Source organism: Biomphalaria glabrata, chromosome 15 (genome assembly GCF_947242115.1).
Source record: "Biomphalaria glabrata chromosome 15, xgBioGlab47.1, whole genome shotgun sequence".
NCBI classification, from domain to species: Eukaryota; Metazoa; Mollusca; class Gastropoda; family Planorbidae; genus Biomphalaria; species Biomphalaria glabrata.
In genome coordinates this window covers 14013371-14031162 of record NC_074725.1, presented here as the reverse complement: position 1 = coordinate 14031162, position 17792 = coordinate 14013371, and the positions used below count along the sequence as shown (strand labels likewise).

Genomic DNA, 17792 nt, shown 5'->3' with positions numbered 1-17792 from the left:
GGGGGGGGGGGTCGGCCGAGTGGGGGGGGCGATCGCCCCTACCGCCTCCCCCCCCTGGATCCGCCAGTGGGATGAAATAGTTCACCTGTCAACTTGTTGACACACTTGCTGCTCCACCATTGTTGTGAACTCCTTACTGGGATTATACTTGACAATAACAGACTTCTTTCAATGATTGGAAGAGACGCCAGAGATGAATTAACAGCAGAATGTAACTTTAATAAAAGTAAATCAGGATAACTGTAGTTGTAGACAACGCATCAAGTGTTAACTAGTAAATATATACATAATTATGAAAACTGACTTGTATATTATTTATACTATACGATTAGACTCCAAAACCCAGGCCTCTGACAACAATGTCAAAACTCCAAGCGCTGTCACTCTGTCCCAACCAATGGACCAATGAAATAATAATAAATAAACATAGAATTCCTTAAATCTTGCACCCAAGACTCTCGCAAGTGTTATTAACAATCTTATATACAAACAGAGTCACCACAACGAGGAAGAAAGTTTAAGAAGAGTTTACAGTGTTTCAAATTTCTGGTGAAAATCCTACACTTTTTTTTTTAGTTATTACAACATGGAAGAGAACAAATATTGTATAGAAAGTCGATCTGCTTAACGCAGACACACACACAAGCTTCAGACATTCTATCTGGCGGTACACGTAGACAATGATCGTTCGATCTATAGTACACAATTTCCTCTAGGCAGATCACACTTCCATAAGTTCTAACAAACATTTACTGTTCGGAATTTTCACGAGAAACTTAACTAAACAATGTCAAGGCTAAATTGCCAACTAAATAAAAGTTACAAATCGAATAATAAAACCAAACAACTACTTTTACACTGCTACAACACTACACAAATATGATCAGATGTAAGGTTCAAACAAAACACCTAGCTCAATAACATTGGTATGACTGTGTACACCTGATACACCAGAAAGCTGGCTATTTATAGGTTTTTCGCATTCTATGAAAATCTCCAACAGATCTGCATTTTTTTGTTTGTGCATAATGGAAGAATATTGAAACAAGTCCAATGAGTGTTAGACCATCTGGTTACAACACGAGGATGTCGTGGTAGTGTCAGACACTGTCAGAGTATTTTTAAATACAATTGTAAGTCGTTCAATTTAAGATTGTTTTAAAGGTATCTAGACTCGTCCATTTAACATACGGTATAACAGGAAATAAAGAAATAAAAAGTGTAGTCTTGTCTTGACTTTGTCTATATAAAAAAAAAACTGTCACCTCATATGGGTGATTAAGTATAGCTCCTAGAAGAATACATTTATACATTGGATGTGTTAGTGGGCTGCCTAGTCCTGGGGTTTGTATTTTAGACTGTTTTTACTATGGTCTCATGTTCAGACACTGCCCTCTCCCCTGCCCTCTTGCAGAAGGTTTGGACTAAAAAGGTAAAAAAAAAAATTAGTCTGAAGGAACTTTAGTAACTACTGCAACAAACATGAAAAATCTGCACTTCAAATTCTCTCGTTATTCTTTATCTAAGCTATTGCCACGAAACAAATCTTTTGTTCTAACATGCACATGTTCAGATATCCTGGATTAGAACATTATTTGTCACGTTAATTTTCGTTGACAAACAGACACGGTACCTTTGACCCATATGTAAGGTGAGTAAAAGGAGACAATCAATATCACGGCTTATTTCCCTTTAGGGTATTGTACTATGAAAGCAACTAGCCCGCTGACCTCATACATAAGAAATGAGAGACAAAAACAGCGCCATAAACTACTTCTATTAAATAAATAGAGGGACGCCACTCCTGTGTAGTAATGCCATGAGGTGAGGACGGATTGGATGTTTGGTTGCTTTATTTAATAGGATCAAAATTAAAACGGAACCTATTCAAATTTGAATCACCATATCTTGTGTTGTTTATGAAGCGGCAAATTTGAAAGTCACTGTTGTCGTACTTTCCACCATCACACTGTCCCTTCTTTTTTTTTTTTTGGGGGGGGGGGATGGAGCGATTTATTTTTACAGGTATGCTAGGTAATAACAGTAAATGTCTGTTGTTTTAATATTTTTACAACTCACTCTGCGTGGTAAAAAGTGTGTACACGTTATTTCTCTCACCCATAAAACAATTATTTATTATATCTAACAAAACATGAATTAGTTTAAAAAAAAACAACAACTAATTAGTCATTCAATTATTGGCAATACTTAGGATTTGTACTTTTATTACCAATATGAGGGCCTTTATTCAAAAGGTTTACAAAATACTACAATACCAGAAAACACAAGACAAACATTGAAAGGGTTATACTCCTTCATTTAGACATTTAGCAAGGCAAACGTTATTCATCCTTGTTTATATCGTAATAGGTTTGTAAAAGTCTATATTTGTTTATCTATTGCATTTTAAGCTGTGCGTAACACTTACTGCATTTTTTGGCCTCGTTTTAAAAATGGTTTACACCTACGTGCATATTTTATAAACGTAAAAATACGCTAGCACATATTTTTAGCAATATGAGGATGATTTTGAAAATCGGATTTAAATTTTTGATATATAAACGTAACCGACATATGGAAAGACAACACAAACATAAAAAAAAAGAGTTTTTTCCCTTGCTGTCAATGAAGTTATAAATGTTTGTATTAGTCAACTGGCTTACGTTTATATTAAATACTGTACTTATCTTTGCACAACAACGCTGTAGAGTAGTAGGCCTGTGAGTTCTATTATCTATGAACAATCCACACAGCTCTAATGAGTACCTGACATTAGTTGGGGAAAAGTAAAGGCGGTTGGTCGTTGTGCTGGCTACATGACACCCTCGTTAATCATGAGCCACAGAAACAGATGACCTTTACATCATCTGCCCTTTAGATCGCAAGGTCTGAAAGGGAAACTTTTAATCCTTCATGCATATTTCGATTGTCTTCTTCTTATCTTATAAGCTACAGATCTTCCTCCAATACAGAAGATAATTACGACCTACGAGTATCCATCTGTTAACCTTGTCGTGCTTGTTAGTTAGTGACTTGAACTCTTAGTCGTTGGTTTTCATGGCTGATTCTAACAACCTTATTCATGCTCCAAAGGCACTAGGGAAGCACTTTTACGACTTTGTCCAAGCATATGGAATAAGAAATGTGCCTTTATCTTTGTGTCTTTCTGAGTATTTTATGAAATTGTACTTATGTATTCGTAGGTTATGGCCCACTGTTTTAAGTATTATTGCGACCTTACTCTTTATTCTTCTGTTCTGGAGTGTCTCTACACTTACTGATTTTAGAAACGGTGTTACAGTGTTTCCCAAACTGTGTTCCGCGGAACCCTAGTGTTTCGTGAGGCCTGAATAGGTGTTCCGTGAACTACTGGAGTAATTAACTAGTTTACCACTAAATACTCAGATTGTACGAAGTGTTCCGCTAAATACTCAGATTGTACGAAGTGTTCCGCTAAATACTCAGATTGTACGAAGTGTTCCGCTAAATACTCAGATTGTACGAAGTGTTCCGCTAAATACTCAGATTGTACGAAGTGTTCCGCTAAATACTCAGATTGTACGAAGTGTTCCGCTAAATACTCAGATTGTACGAAGTGTTCCGCTAAATACTCTGATTGTACGAAGTGTTCCGCTAAATACTCAGATGGTACGAAGTGTTCCGCTAAATACTCTGATTGTACGAAGTGTTCCGCTAAATACTCAGATTGTACGAAGTGTTCCGCTAAATACTCAGATTGTACGAAGTGTTCCGCTAAATACTCAGATTGTACGAAGTGTTCCGCTAAATACTCAGAATGTGCGAAGTGTTCCGCTAAATACTCTGCCTGTGCGAAGTGTTCCGCTAAATACTCTGATTGTGTGAAGTGTTCCGTTAAATACTCTGATTGTGCGAAGTGTTCCGCTAAATACTCTGATTGTGTGAAGTGTTCCGTTAAATACTCTGATTGTGCGAAGTGTTCCGTTAAATACTCAGATTGTGCGAAGTGTTCCGCTAAATACTCTGCCTGTGCGAAGTGTTCCGCTAAATACTCTGCCTGTGCGAAGTGTTCCGCTAAATACTCTGATTGTGTGAAGTGTTCCGTTAAATACTCTGATTGTGCGAAGTGTTCCGTTAAATACTCTGCCTGTGCGAAGTGTTCCGCTAAATACTCTGCCTGTGCGAAGTGTTCCGCTAAATACTCTGCCTGTGCGAAGTGTTCCGCTAAATACTCTGATTGTGCGAAGTGTTCCGCTAAATACTCTGCCTGTGCGAAGTGTTCCGCTAAATACTCTGCCTGTGCGAAGTGTTCCGCTAAATACTCTGATTGTGCGAAGTGTTCCGTTAAATACTCTGATTGTGCGAAGTGTTCCGCTAAATACTCTGACTGTGCGAAGTGTTCCGCTAAATACTCTGATTGTGCGAAGTGTTCCGTTAAATACTCTGATTGTGCGAAGTGTTCCGTTAAAGATAATGTTTGGGAAACACTGCTCTAGACAAGAATATTCATTGGTTGTAAATCCCACCGCTCTTTTTTGCCTTCGTTCTAGTTTCTATACATTTTTTTTATCTGACTTTAAAGAGCCTAAATGGCAATGTATCTACTACTTTTAAATTAACTTTTAAATATGCCAGATGTTTTGTAGTTAGAGTATCATTCTATATTATATTCAAAGAAATCCATCGATTCTTAATCGTAAAAAGACTAATGCCTACAAGTTTGTGGTGACTTAAGTTACTCTAGTTTCACTTAAAAAAAACTAAGGCCCATACCTGGCCGTCTATGACTGTGTCCGAAACTGGGCTTTCTACTTTTTAAAAAAAAAAAAGTCCTGCTACAGTCCTGTGTACTTTTAACTTCGTGATGTCAGCAGACGTCACACATCAAAGTAAAAGATGTTCACAAGGGACTTGACTCTCTTAACTTCACTCTCGGAAGGTATAACTTCTTTAAAAAAAAAAAAAACTAAAGACAACTCTTGTAAGTACACAAGTTCATTATCATGAACGTTAAGTTCTTTACGATGTACCAGCTCAGTACCTGGGCCGGCCCAAGGCATAGGCGAACTAGGCTAAGGCCTCCGATTGGTGAGGGCCTCGCACAGGACTCAAAAAAAAAATTCTTCTAGTGAAGAAACAGCGAAACTTGTACCCAGTGTTATTGTTGGCGTACTGGTTGAGCGGTAAAGCGCTTGGCTTCTGGTGAAGACAGGGATTTTTAGTTTCAGGATCTTCGGGCGCCTCTGAGTCCTGACACTAGTTGGAGAAAAGTAAAGGCGGTTGGTCGTTGTGCTGGCCACATGACACCCTCGTTAAACGTAGGCCACAGAATCAGATGACCTTTACATCATCTGCCCTATAGACCACAAGGTCTGAAAGGGGAACTTTACTTTTTTTTATTTTTTTACTCTAGCCTGACTCGGTTTGAAATAAATTGCTTAATAATTTTATTATATCTATTCGCTGTTTACTTTTTATTTTTCTATTTCATTTGGGGCCACCAAAGTCTCTTCGCCTAGGGCCTCCAATTATCTAAGGCCGCCCCTGTCTGTCAGGGAGAGGTATGGCGAGAATGAATGTTAGTTTGATATGATTGTTATATCCCCTTGTTATGAATGCCAAGTGTTGCACGTGTTGTGAACTGAGTGATTAAGTCTTCGTTGAATGTGCGAGAGAATGTGTTAGTCAGTAAGGTCTTGCTCCAGGTCCAGGAAGGTTGGACATTTACTTCCTGGACTGGTATTTATGCGTTTATATATTTATAAGTTGATGAACTGGTGTTTTGTGTATTTCATAAGAGTGATATAATTGTGTGCTTTATTAAGTATTAAAGTATTATCGATATTCGTGAATATAAGAAGTTAGAGTTGATGTATATTAAGTGTTCGTATTTGAGTTAAGCAAGTATTGAATTATAATTTATATATATATATATATATATATAATTAAGAACCTCTGACACTGTCAGTATGCATCATGCTCATGGACACATTAGATCCGAAATGCAGTATGTTAATTTTATCGAAATCACTACATTCGCGTTATTAGGTCGATGCTAGATCAACTTCGCTATCCAGACATACTACTAAGTACTATGTGCGCATTTGTTAAAAAAAATTCCGACCAACTTCCAACTTCCGATATCTTTACATTTCCATCCACGCCGAAAGTGTCAGCTATAAAGAAGAAATGATAACATTGAGACTGTAGAGACACTATTTCCCTCTAACTTTCTCTCTTTACCGCTTTTTGTTGTTGTTTTTGTTTCTCTCTCAGACCCTGACTCCTCGTGGAGATGTCGAAAAAAAATCGTCTCGGTTCGAGATAAATGAATCGCTTTTATGAACCTTTGACCTGGGAAAGGATTATATTCCGTGACCAGGATGAAGGATTGGCTCTTCATCGACACTTCTGTCTGAAGGCCTTCATCAACGAGTTACTAGATGATCATTTAATCACACCCGTTTTTTTCATGGGTCACGGTACCTTGAGAAAATGCAATGGGTTCCCCCATCCCATGTGAGGCCGGAGGCCGAGCCCACGAGGGGACACGTCATATTCCTATAATGTACCACTGCGTTCCATGGGGGAGGGGTGTGCATCACCGCCCGTATGGACCCCGCTGGGGAAAGGTTCAATGGATGCGGACATTCCCACCACGTGCATGTACACTTGTTAAGCATAAGTGTGAGGGCCATGTTTGCTCTCGTACTTAGCCTTTCCGCTTCCACGTGCGGACGTTTCCAGGGAAGCGCCACGCTGAGGCAACGGGAGCATTTCCTTCGGACCCTCACTCCAGACTATTTCTAGTCTCAATCTTCAATCTCGCTTCTCTCTACCATTCCAGTCTCTCTTTATCTATCATTAATCTCTCTTTCTCTCCCTTAGTTCTCTCTCTTTCCGAACTGTGTTTCTTCATTCTCTTTTTCTTTCCACTATCCAGCCTCTCTTTCTCCCCAGACTCTTTTTTCTCTTCCGTCTCTCTCCAGTCTCTCTTTCCCTTCAAACTATCTTTCGCTCTATCACTCTCCCATATCTCTCTTGTCTCTCTTTTGTTTCTTCTTCTCTCAAATCTCTTCTCTCTCTCTCTCTCTCTCTCTCTCTCTCTCTCTCTCTCAAGTCTGAGCCAGCTGTCACCAAATATCAGTGCGCTAATCACTCTGCCACACTGAAACCCCATCAAAGGGGACTCTGTAAACTTGGATTAAAGAAATCAGATCCTTAAGGCGGCTTAACCGATTCAATGACGTTTGTTTTATTGTTGTTTTCAAAGCTGGTAGTAGTGATGGATGAATTGATTTCAACCCTAAGGCTTCATTTCAGTTGGTACAAACGAATCAAATGTGGCTATCTATCTATCTATAATCTTGATCTCTTTGAGATTTTCATCCATGGCGGAAAAACTATAAATATCTAACTTCTTGGTGCATTCAGTGTACAGAATAATGGAACGTTGATAAGCTAGGGTTTTTTTGTGTGTGTAAGTAACATGATCATTTGTGTGCACTTTTAAGCACAGAGGATTCAGATTTTCTAGGATCAACGATTTTTTTCTTTTTAATTTAGTTGGCAATATTGAAGCTTAATTTTGCGTCCTTGACATTACTGAGTTTCTCATGAAAATATCCATAAAAGTATTGGTCTAGACTAGTCTAGAGTGTAGAGGTGTTATCGTTATATCGGTAATTTTATCTAAAACAGATCAACTATAAATAGTTAGCTGTTTGCTGTATTCTGTGTACAGTATAAGAACTGTTAATTAGCTATGTCATTCAGAAGCTATACAATAAATTTTGTATTCTTTTTATTACAACTCACTGTCTGTCTGGTAAAAAGTTTGTACACATTATTTCTCCCACACCAATTTTCGGATTAAGCTGAAACTTCGCAATACTTGAATCAATAAAGAAAAAAGTAACCTATTAGAGAATTAATTACTAACAATTATTATTATTATAGCTTTTACATAGCGCTACTCTCATGCTTATAGCATGATCAGAGCGGTTTTGGTCCAATCTCATTTGTGGGGGGGGGGGGTATATCTAGGAGTTGTTTTTCCGTGCTGCCTTAAGGCGCTCAGTAAACACAACTCTGCCTGAGTCGGGTGTCGAACCTCGAGCCCCCTTCTAGGTAGCCAAGCCAAGTTCAAGCGTACTTGCCCTCTCGACTACGCTTCCTCACAACAATATGGCTAAATTTGTTGCCTTTAGTCCCTTAAATAATTGTTAACGCTTTATCTCCCTCACGCATTCTCCGATCAATTTGATACTTTAAACAATTATTATAACAAACATGAATCAATAAAACAAAAATACTCATTTAGTTAATTATTGGTATTTATTTATTTTTTTTTGATATCGAAAAAGGGAAATAAATTGTACATTATTGGTAGATATAGTTAAGGACGAAGTTCTTCCCCTTTAGATAAACTTCTTTTAAAAAAAAAAATAAAGGATTTTTTATATTTATTTTATTTTGTCAGCACCTTAAAGTCAAATTTCTTTTAGCACAATCTAATTACTCTTTAGTTGGCAACAGTGGTCTTCTAATACTGCGTCCTTGACATCTATCTATCTGTCTACAGAAAGGTGCAAAAGCGAAAGATAATTTAACAAAACAGAACCGCAGAAATCAATGGCGCGTTTTCGAAGTCACGTGTTTTATGTGTTTTTACTTTGCGTTGACTGTGATCTTTTGTTGCATGGTTCCTAACAGTAGGACAATGCACCAGACCAAACAATAGCCACAGTGATTGATATCGACCGATTGTTGGCAATCTACAGGTTATCTAATTGAGTGAAGAAGTGGCGAGCATTGATGGACAACTTTCTAATGGGGTAAATGCTTGCGATGATAGGTATATGAACAGGCCTTTGATGATAGGTATTTGAACAGGCAATTTATGATAGGTATTTGAACATGTCTTTGATTATTGGATATGCCTTCTACGATTGGTATTCGAACAGATCTTTTAAGATAAGGACTTGAACAGATCGTTGATGATTTCATTTGAACAGACCATTAATGGTTGGTATTTGGACAGACCATTGATGGTTGGTATTTGGACAGACCATTGATGGTTGGTATTTGGACAGACCATTGATGGTTGTTATTTGGACAGACCATTGATGGTTGGTATTTGGACAGACTTTTGATGAGCACAGACAACAACTAGTGAAGTTTATAATAATAAGGCTTGTCTTTGAGTACGAAGGTTAGTGAGGAATGCAGTATTTCTCGTAGCTGCGCAGCCCCAGCTGTGACCTACATATTTTGCCACATCCAGGGCAAGCACAACCATTGTCCGCAGGAGTCCGATTTAGATTTACTTTTCGCCGTCTGCGGCAGCAGATTTTCTTTTGGTCTCAAATGCGTATCCCGCGGCCTTTGTGAGTGACCTCCAGCTGTCTCGTTCTGAGGCCGCATGCCATCAGGTTTATAGGTATTAATAAATATATTTAATGGATATTTATCGGTACACACATACACAGTTATATGAACCTGAGTGGGAGGGGAATTCCGTTGTCCACCCACGCTGACCTATTTCGAAAGAAACTTTGCTTCTAGATACAAACACTTTACCACGTACCCACAAGAAAGAGGCATTGGGCTTAGTCTTTGTCTTGCCATATTATTTTAAGTTTTGAAAGGGCTGTTGTGGACTGTGCTATCCGGGCTAGTTCGGGTTTTGTTCCCTCATCTGAGACAATAGCTCCGAGGTATTTGAAGCTGCTAACACTAGTCAGCTTTTCACTTACAATACTGCTGTTCTTTTAAAGCCCTGTTGGCTATTGATCATAATTGTGTTTTTTTTTCGGCATTTATTTGCATACCATATGCTGCGAAAGTTTTGTCAATGCACATCACCAGGTCAGCTAGTTCTTCTTCTGTCCCTGCTAGGCCGTAAATGTCATCTGCGAAGCGCAAGTTAGTAATTCTTCTTCCTTCATAGCCCTCGAGAGAATCTTCCATTATCCTTTCAAGCAAGAGAATGACCTAAACCCTAAACCCAATCACTCATCATCACCCTTCAAAAGAAAGGCAATTTACAACTCTGTCAAAACTATCGCACCATCAGCCTCCTAAGCCATCCCAGCAAAGTACTGTTAAAAATTATATTAAATCTACTAAAACCGATAGCTGCCAAGTGCCAAATCATACCAGAAGAACAAGCTGGTTTTAGACAAGGTCGCAGCACAACAGAATAAATCCTAAACCTCAGAATACTCTGTGAAAAATATCTCCAGCACCAAGAGAATCTTTTCCATGTCTTTATTGATTTCAATAAAGCTTTCTATCGAGTATGGCACGGGGCACTCTGGGCGACAATGGAAAAGTACAATAAAAACATAATTAAAGTTATCCAGAACATCTACAAGGATACCACCAGTGCGGTGTACTTTAACAATAATATTGGGGACTGGTTCAAAACCACAGCTGGAGTAAGACAAGGCTGCCTACTTTCACTAAAGTTTTGTCGGTACATTCGCCATTAGTAATTTTCCGTGCTCTAAAGGTTTGTACAGCACCATTCAGGAAGATGGCGGCGTAAGCATTGCAGCTATCGGAGTGCTGAGTTGGCCATCAGTGGTGCGACTCTATGTAACGCCGTAGTCTAGGAAAAATAATATTAAAAATGTACTCTCCGCTCACAGGTCTGCTTCTTTGACCTGGTCAGTCATTGCCAGGCTCCCACAACTGGTTGGGGGGGGGGGGGAAACACTTGGACTTAATGCACCCCAATATCTTGGCCTTTATAACCGGAAGATGGATCTTCTCTCCACCAGTACATTCAACAGATTATGAGATGGAATTTCCTAAATTAAACCTGATTGTTATTGCGCTTTGCTATGTGTCTGGAATGGGGAGCTGCTAATTACATTGCTATATAGACTTTTTAACTCTAGGCCTCGCTACAATTGATGTCTCAGAGGAATGCATAAACAATTCCAACTATTACACTAAGTATATTAACTGTAGACAAGGTGTAAACAGAAACCTTATATGGTATTAAATGATAAACGTTTCGACATAATTATAATAAGGCATGTCTTCGAGTCTGAAGATTAATGAGGAATGCAGTTTTTCCAGTGGCTATGCAGTCCCAGCTGCGACCATAGCTAATCTAAGTTAGTAAACATACACTACATGGAAAATAATAATTAAAAAATATATTTTCCATTCACAAAAAGGAAACTTGAGCTAATCCAATTCAACGATCCAACAAAGAGGATATTAATGCAGAGATTGCAATAACTGAATCAACCGGCCCCCGATCACGTGGTTCATTATTGTGTCTGCAATCAATCGCTCAGCTTTTCATCCAGTGTTCTGCGCATGCGCTTGGCTTGTACATTTCCATTATTCCTTTCAAGAAGAAGATTATTACATCATTGAATTCAAACGATGACGAAAATGAAGTCTTGGAACGTGGGATCAGCCAGTCGGCCATCAGTTGTATACAATCTGTTTCAGTATCATCATTGCTTCGACTTGCATTTCTTGTGGTGTTGATTCAGACATTTTACTGTCTTTTCTATACAATCTGTAACATTTCTTTAGAAAATGTTTCCACGCGCGCTGGAAATCTTTGGTCATCTTGATCAGACGTCCTTGTTGGCTGTATTTTTGGAGTTGTTCCACGATCGCGTTTAGTTCAAATATTTTGTAATGTGGTTTCATCGTCAGATATTGACAAGCCTGTGGGCAAGAGATATTTATTGTTTTTAAATATCGCAAACTAAATTTGATACTTTCGTTTTTTAATATATAGCTACCTAGTTTCAGCAGCTTTTCGATATCTCCCTTCAAAGGACTATGAAAGGATAATGAAAGGACAATGAGAGGATAATGGAAGGATAATGGAAGATGCTTTTCAAGGGTTACGAAGGTAATGTAAGAATTGTATGAAGAAGAATTACAAACTTGCGCCTTGCAGACGACAAAGATGGTCTGTCAGGGACTGAAGAGCTTGCTGACTTGGCGATGGGCATAGGCAAGACTTACGCAGCATGCGCAATGCAAATCAATGCCCTCCAAAAATTATAACCAATCGCAAAAAGGACTTTAAAAGGGACATCAGTATTGGAGACAGGAAACTTTTGTATTTTTAAATGCATCGGAGCTATTGTTTCAGATGAAACAAACAAACCCGAACTATTGACCAGAATAGCACAGTCCACAGCAGCACTGGTCAATAAACTCATAATTCCATACACATGTAAAGAGCAAATTTAAAAGCAATAACATGTAAATCACCCTGACTAGCAGAGTTTTTCAACTGGTTAGTACAACTTTCAAAGCATTACTTAAAGATCTAGCCATAATATTTGAAGTTTCCAGAATAGTGAAACTTCAATGTAAACATGCTGTATAAGTACATTTTAAATTTAAACCAGAAAAATATTTATAAAAAATATTTTTAAAAAAAAAAGCTTATACAAAGTGTCAACGTATCAGTTACTTTGGATCTGTCATGTAATTAAATTTGTTCTAGATCTAGACGAACAACAAGAAGTTTGTACGATTCGAAATATTTTGACCAAATTGTTTTCGTTATTTCATGCTCTTTTCTATCTCACTACGCTATGATCCTATCACTTACCTGGACCAATGGGGAAAATGGCGAAACTAGTGCGAGGGGGAGGGGGAGAAGAAAGAAAGTGATATTTGGGTGAATTTTACAGACATCGCTTATTAATGCATTTATTCTTTAAAAAACGACATGAATTCGAACTCATGGCTCAAGCCGACATACTAATCATACTAACCACTTTGCTAGTGAGGTCCTTTTTTTAAAAAAAAAGAAGATTGTATCGTTATCTTTTGTTTGGTTCAAACTTGCTTTACATCGGCGACCTAAAAAGGGGAATAATTCAGCGTATACCACCACTATAGTCAAGTACAATTTCTTTCCCTTGTTCGAGTTACCAATCAGGTAAAAGAAATAATTGTGCAAAATTTCAGCTTGATCCGAGATAGGGTGTGGGAGAAATAAAAATGTTCGTTTGGTCACATCTAATTTTATTTAACCTTGGCAAAAAATCAATAAATGTGTGTCTGTGTGTGAGTAGGTTATATAACATATATAACATAATATAACATTATAATAACATAAGTTTTATACAGGACGTTACGTGATGTAAGTTATATAACATAACTTTTGTACTGGAAGTTATTTGATGTGTGTAAGTTATATAACATTACTTTTGTACAGGAAGTTATTTGATGTGTGTAAGTTATATAACATTACTTTTGTACAGGAAGTTATTTGATGTGTGTAAGTTATATAACATAACTTTTGTACAGGAAGTTATGTGATATGTGTAAGTTATATAAAATAACTTTTGTACAGGAAGTTATGTGATATGTGTAAGTTATATAAAATAACTTTTGTACAGGAAGTTATGTGATGTGTGTAAGTTATATAAAATAACTTTTGTACAGGAAGTTATGTGATGTGTGTAAGTTATATAACATTACTTTTGTACAGGAAGTTATTTGATGTGTGTAAGTTATATAACATAACTTTTGTACAGGAAGTTATTTGATGTGTGTAAGTTATATAACATTACTTTTGTACAGGAAGTTATGTGATGTGTGTAAGTTATATAACATTACTTTTGTACAGGAAGTTATTTGATGTGTGTAAGTTATATAACATTAATTTTGTACAGGACGTTATGTGATGTGTGTAAGTTATATAACATAACTTTTGTACTGGAAGTTATTTGATGTGTGTAAGTTATATAACATAACTTTTGTACAGGAAGTTATTTGATGTGTGTAAGTTATATAACATAACTTTTGTACAGGGCGCTGTGTGTGTGGCGAGGGAAGGGGAGGTGAGACGGGAGAGACGCAGGGGACAGCATCTGTTACATTGCGGCAGCAACAAGGCATGAGGAAGTGTTTATCGCTCTTTTCTCTTTCACTTCTGATCTGGAGTTATTAGCCCCTATCCGACATGACAATGCCAATATTAAGCTAAAGTAACACTGTGATAAGGATGTGTTCGTGTTACAGACATACGCATGTGATGTGTGTGTGTGTTTTCTGAGACTACATTTGACAACATAAGTTTGTACAAGGATTCCTTTCAAAGGTAAGCCGAACTGTTGTCAAAGCAATGCAACTCAAGTACTAACATATAACATGACTGTATGATATATAGATGTAAGATATGAGCAATAGCAACAGGGGAATTCCTTTATTAAGTCTTTGTCAAGTTGTATTATTTGTTGATTGTATGTATCTTTAGTACTTACAATTGATTCTAACGGATCCTTTGTTATCTCATAAACACAACAAGATTCAGAAATGAATTTTGTTTTAAAATATAAATGACCCCTTGCGATATATGGTGCAGATGTAATGGCAGTATGTTTCTATGGTCAGTAAAGTTGTTAAATAAAATACCCCATATCTTGTGAGAATCTCCGACGCAGCAAGCAAGTCCCCGATCGAACTGCACTGAACAATCTAAGTTTTGACAACGCACATAGGTGGAATGACAAAATAGTAAGCCTAGAGAAACTTTTTTTCTTTTCAATAATTCACCACTCGAAGTTCTTCAACTGAATGTTCAGGATGCTCGTTTGTTTTCTTCTGGTCAAGTCATTTTTTAAAAGTTTCTTCAAAACAAACTGCAATATAATGAATTCTGGAAACTTCTTTATAAAGATAAGTCTTGCTATAATGAATTCTAGAAACTCCTCTAAAAAAATAGTCTTGCTATAATGAATTCTGGAAACTCTTCAATAAAGGTAAGTCTTTCTATAATGAATTCTAGAAACTCCTCTATAAAGATAAGTCTTGCTATAATGAATTCTATAAACTCTTCAATAAAGGTAAGTCTTGCTATAATGCCTATATTATGAATTCTGGAAACTCTTCAATAAAGATAATTCTTGCTATAATGAATTCTGGAAACTCTTCAATGAAGATAATTCTTGCTATAATGAATTCAGGAAACTCTTCAATAAAGATAAGTCTTGCTAAAATGAATTCTATAAAGATATGTCTTGCTATAATGGCAGTATAATGAATTCTGGAAACACCTCTCAAGCCCTCACTCCAGTGGAGTTTTATGATGATGAGGAGGAGGAAACACCTTAATAAATATAAGTCTTGCAATATAGTCAATACTTCTGGAAAGTGTCCTGATTTCTGTAAGAGTTCATCTCATATCATAAGCACTATTTTAGATTTTCATTTATGGTGGGAAAAAACTTTTTGGTGCAACCCGTATACAGAATAAGCTATGATTTTTTTTTACATGTGTATGATAATTTGTGGGCTTTTTATTAGCAATTCAGAATCAAATTTCTAAGGGCTTTCTTTTGTACCACAAAATAATTTTGAGAAGATATTAGACTTTTATTCTATGTGAGCAACTAACTGGCGGCAATAATGAAGACTTGAAACGAAGATTAACTGCCACGCACGGAGATATTGTTAAAACTATAACTCTATTCTTTTTTTTTTATTTGGTTACAGACGGGTTCAATTTTGTAACCTAGGCATGGTGAATGCAAAGTTAAGCAAAGCGCATCTTTCGATCTGTAGGGCAGATGATCCATAGGTCATCTCTGTCTGTGGCCCCACAAGTTAACGAGGGTGTCATGTGGCTAGTGATTGGCAAAAGTTAACTAAAAAGTTGCTAACTTTTAGTTTAACTAAAAAAAATTAGTTAAGGCCAAAGTTTAATTAAAAAATAAAAGTTTAGTTAAAATCCTAGTTTAATTATTTTTTTTTAGTTACAAACTAAAAAGTTTATTACAAATTTTACAAACTTTTTTAACATACATACCAATAAATATTTAGATCTATGTAATTTGGAGAATATATATAATGAATAATAGAGAGGAGAATAAACTAGAGGGTGCACAGGTCACTAGAAAGCCTTTTGACCTTTACCCTATAATGGTCGCTATTCCCGCCTTTAAAAAAAAATACACGTGTTCATTATATTTCTAGCAAGTTTCACTGCTTGATAAATCCTGATTCTATAGATCTACATTTTGCTGCTTTTTATTAAACGCCAGTGTGTTCCTGTATAGCTGCAGGCAAAGAATTTTGCTTTACTATAGATCCAAAAGAAATGTCGACTCTTTTTATTTAAAAACTTTTTACTAGATCTAGAGTTAGAGTCAAGTGACGTCTAAGTCTATTAGTATTATTAGTTTAGTCTATTACTACTGAATACTTATACTACTCTTAGATCAATAGTCTATATATTTAATTATTTTAGTCTCTTAATCTTAAGTAGAGTCTAACTCTTTATTATAAGTCAATAATATAGATCTATTAATTGAAATCTATTATCTATATATTACTTTACTTTTTTAGACTAGATCCATTAGTTTAGAGATTCTTGCCTATAACTATAATATGTAACTATTCTAGAATTAGAGTCTAGATTAGATCTAGAATCTAGATATATCTAGATTACTTATTATACTAAGACCTAAGATGCATAGATGATAGATCTATAATTCTATAATACTAATAATAGTCGTCACTATACTAGATCTAATACTAAATTAACTAAATCTAAACTAGATTCTAGATCTACATCTATGATCTACTTCTATTATAATTACACTAATATCTACTATCTAGATCTATTAGATCTAGATCTAGTATTATCTACTAGAGTATATAGATCTAGATCTAAATACCCATACCTAGTTATAATCATAATTATAATAATCTAAAATCTCTAGATCTAGAGTTACTAAGATATCTACTAGACTAGACTCTAGATTTTAGATCTTTTAGTAGTAGTAACTAGTATTTCTTAGATTATTTTTAGATTAAAATATTAATTATTTGGTCTAGGTCTAGTAGCTAGATCTAATTCTAGATCCAGATTATATTTCTGATCATTTCGTTTGTAGAAGATATTAGATCCAGAATATTCTAGAATCTAGAGTTAGTTAGAGAGTCAACATGCATTTTTATCATTACTTCTAAAAGGTAACTTATAATACTTATATTAGAACTTCGACAATTACTTCTAATTTCTTTCTATAGTAGTATCATTCTAGTGATTCTATTAAGATCTACATATATCCCATAAAGACATTTAAATATTTTTTCATGTGCACAAACATTTTGCTAAAGAGATTGGTTGTGCTTTATACTTTATATTTTCATGTTTGGCTGTTTCGTCCTTAAAAAAGGTCAAAATAGTTAGTAAAAGTTTAACTAAAGTTTTTTAGTTTAGTTTAACTAATTTTTTCAATTTGTGGTTAACTAAAAGTTTAATTACTTTTTTTTAGTTCAAACTTAGTTTTAGTGTAACTAAAAAAATTTAGTTTAGTTCCCATCACTACATGTGGCCAGCACAACGACCAGACGCCTTTACTTTTCCCTAACTAATGTCAGAGCTGGGTGGACTCAAAAGGTGCCGAAATTAACAATCCCAGTCTTCACAAGGATTCGAACCCGGGACCCATCGGTTCGGAAACCAAACGCTTTACCACTCAGCCACCGCGCCTCCTTGGCATTGCGTAAATCTCCAATATATAAATGGTCTTTCATTTCGGTAATTTGTTTATGACGATCATATTACTCAATATGTTGTTTCTATCATCTGTTACAGACATATGGTCAGATGCACTTCAAACTAATGTTGTGTTTGATGTTGTCTCAATGATACTGTAATCATACTGTAATGACGAGGTAGATTACATGTAAGCATCTTCTGTTGATTCCATTATTTCGAAGTCTCTGACGTCAACAGTGAATCTTCATGGGAAATATGGCCCGTGGGGGGGGGGGGGGCACTAAGTGAACGCAAAATAAAT

General features: G+C 36.3%; 1 protein-coding gene across 6 annotated transcripts in view; it reads left to right on the top strand.

Annotated features, from left to right (window-relative positions):
* The window catches only part of LOC106055667 (polypeptide N-acetylgalactosaminyltransferase 11-like), a 46132-nt gene that overhangs the window by 10344 nt on the left and 17996 nt on the right, over positions 1-17792 (top strand). For 3 of the 6 annotated variants that reach the window (XM_056013186.1, XM_013212028.2, XM_056013182.1), the window contains exon 1: positions 13689-14083. The exons of 2 other annotated variants lie outside the window; for them this stretch is intronic. The gene's annotated coding sequence lies outside the window, so the exon portion shown is untranslated. Of the gene's footprint in view, positions 1-13688; positions 14084-17578; positions 17679-17792 lie in introns of those variants that run through there. One more of the 6 variants, XM_056013185.1, reaches the window with a different exon arrangement.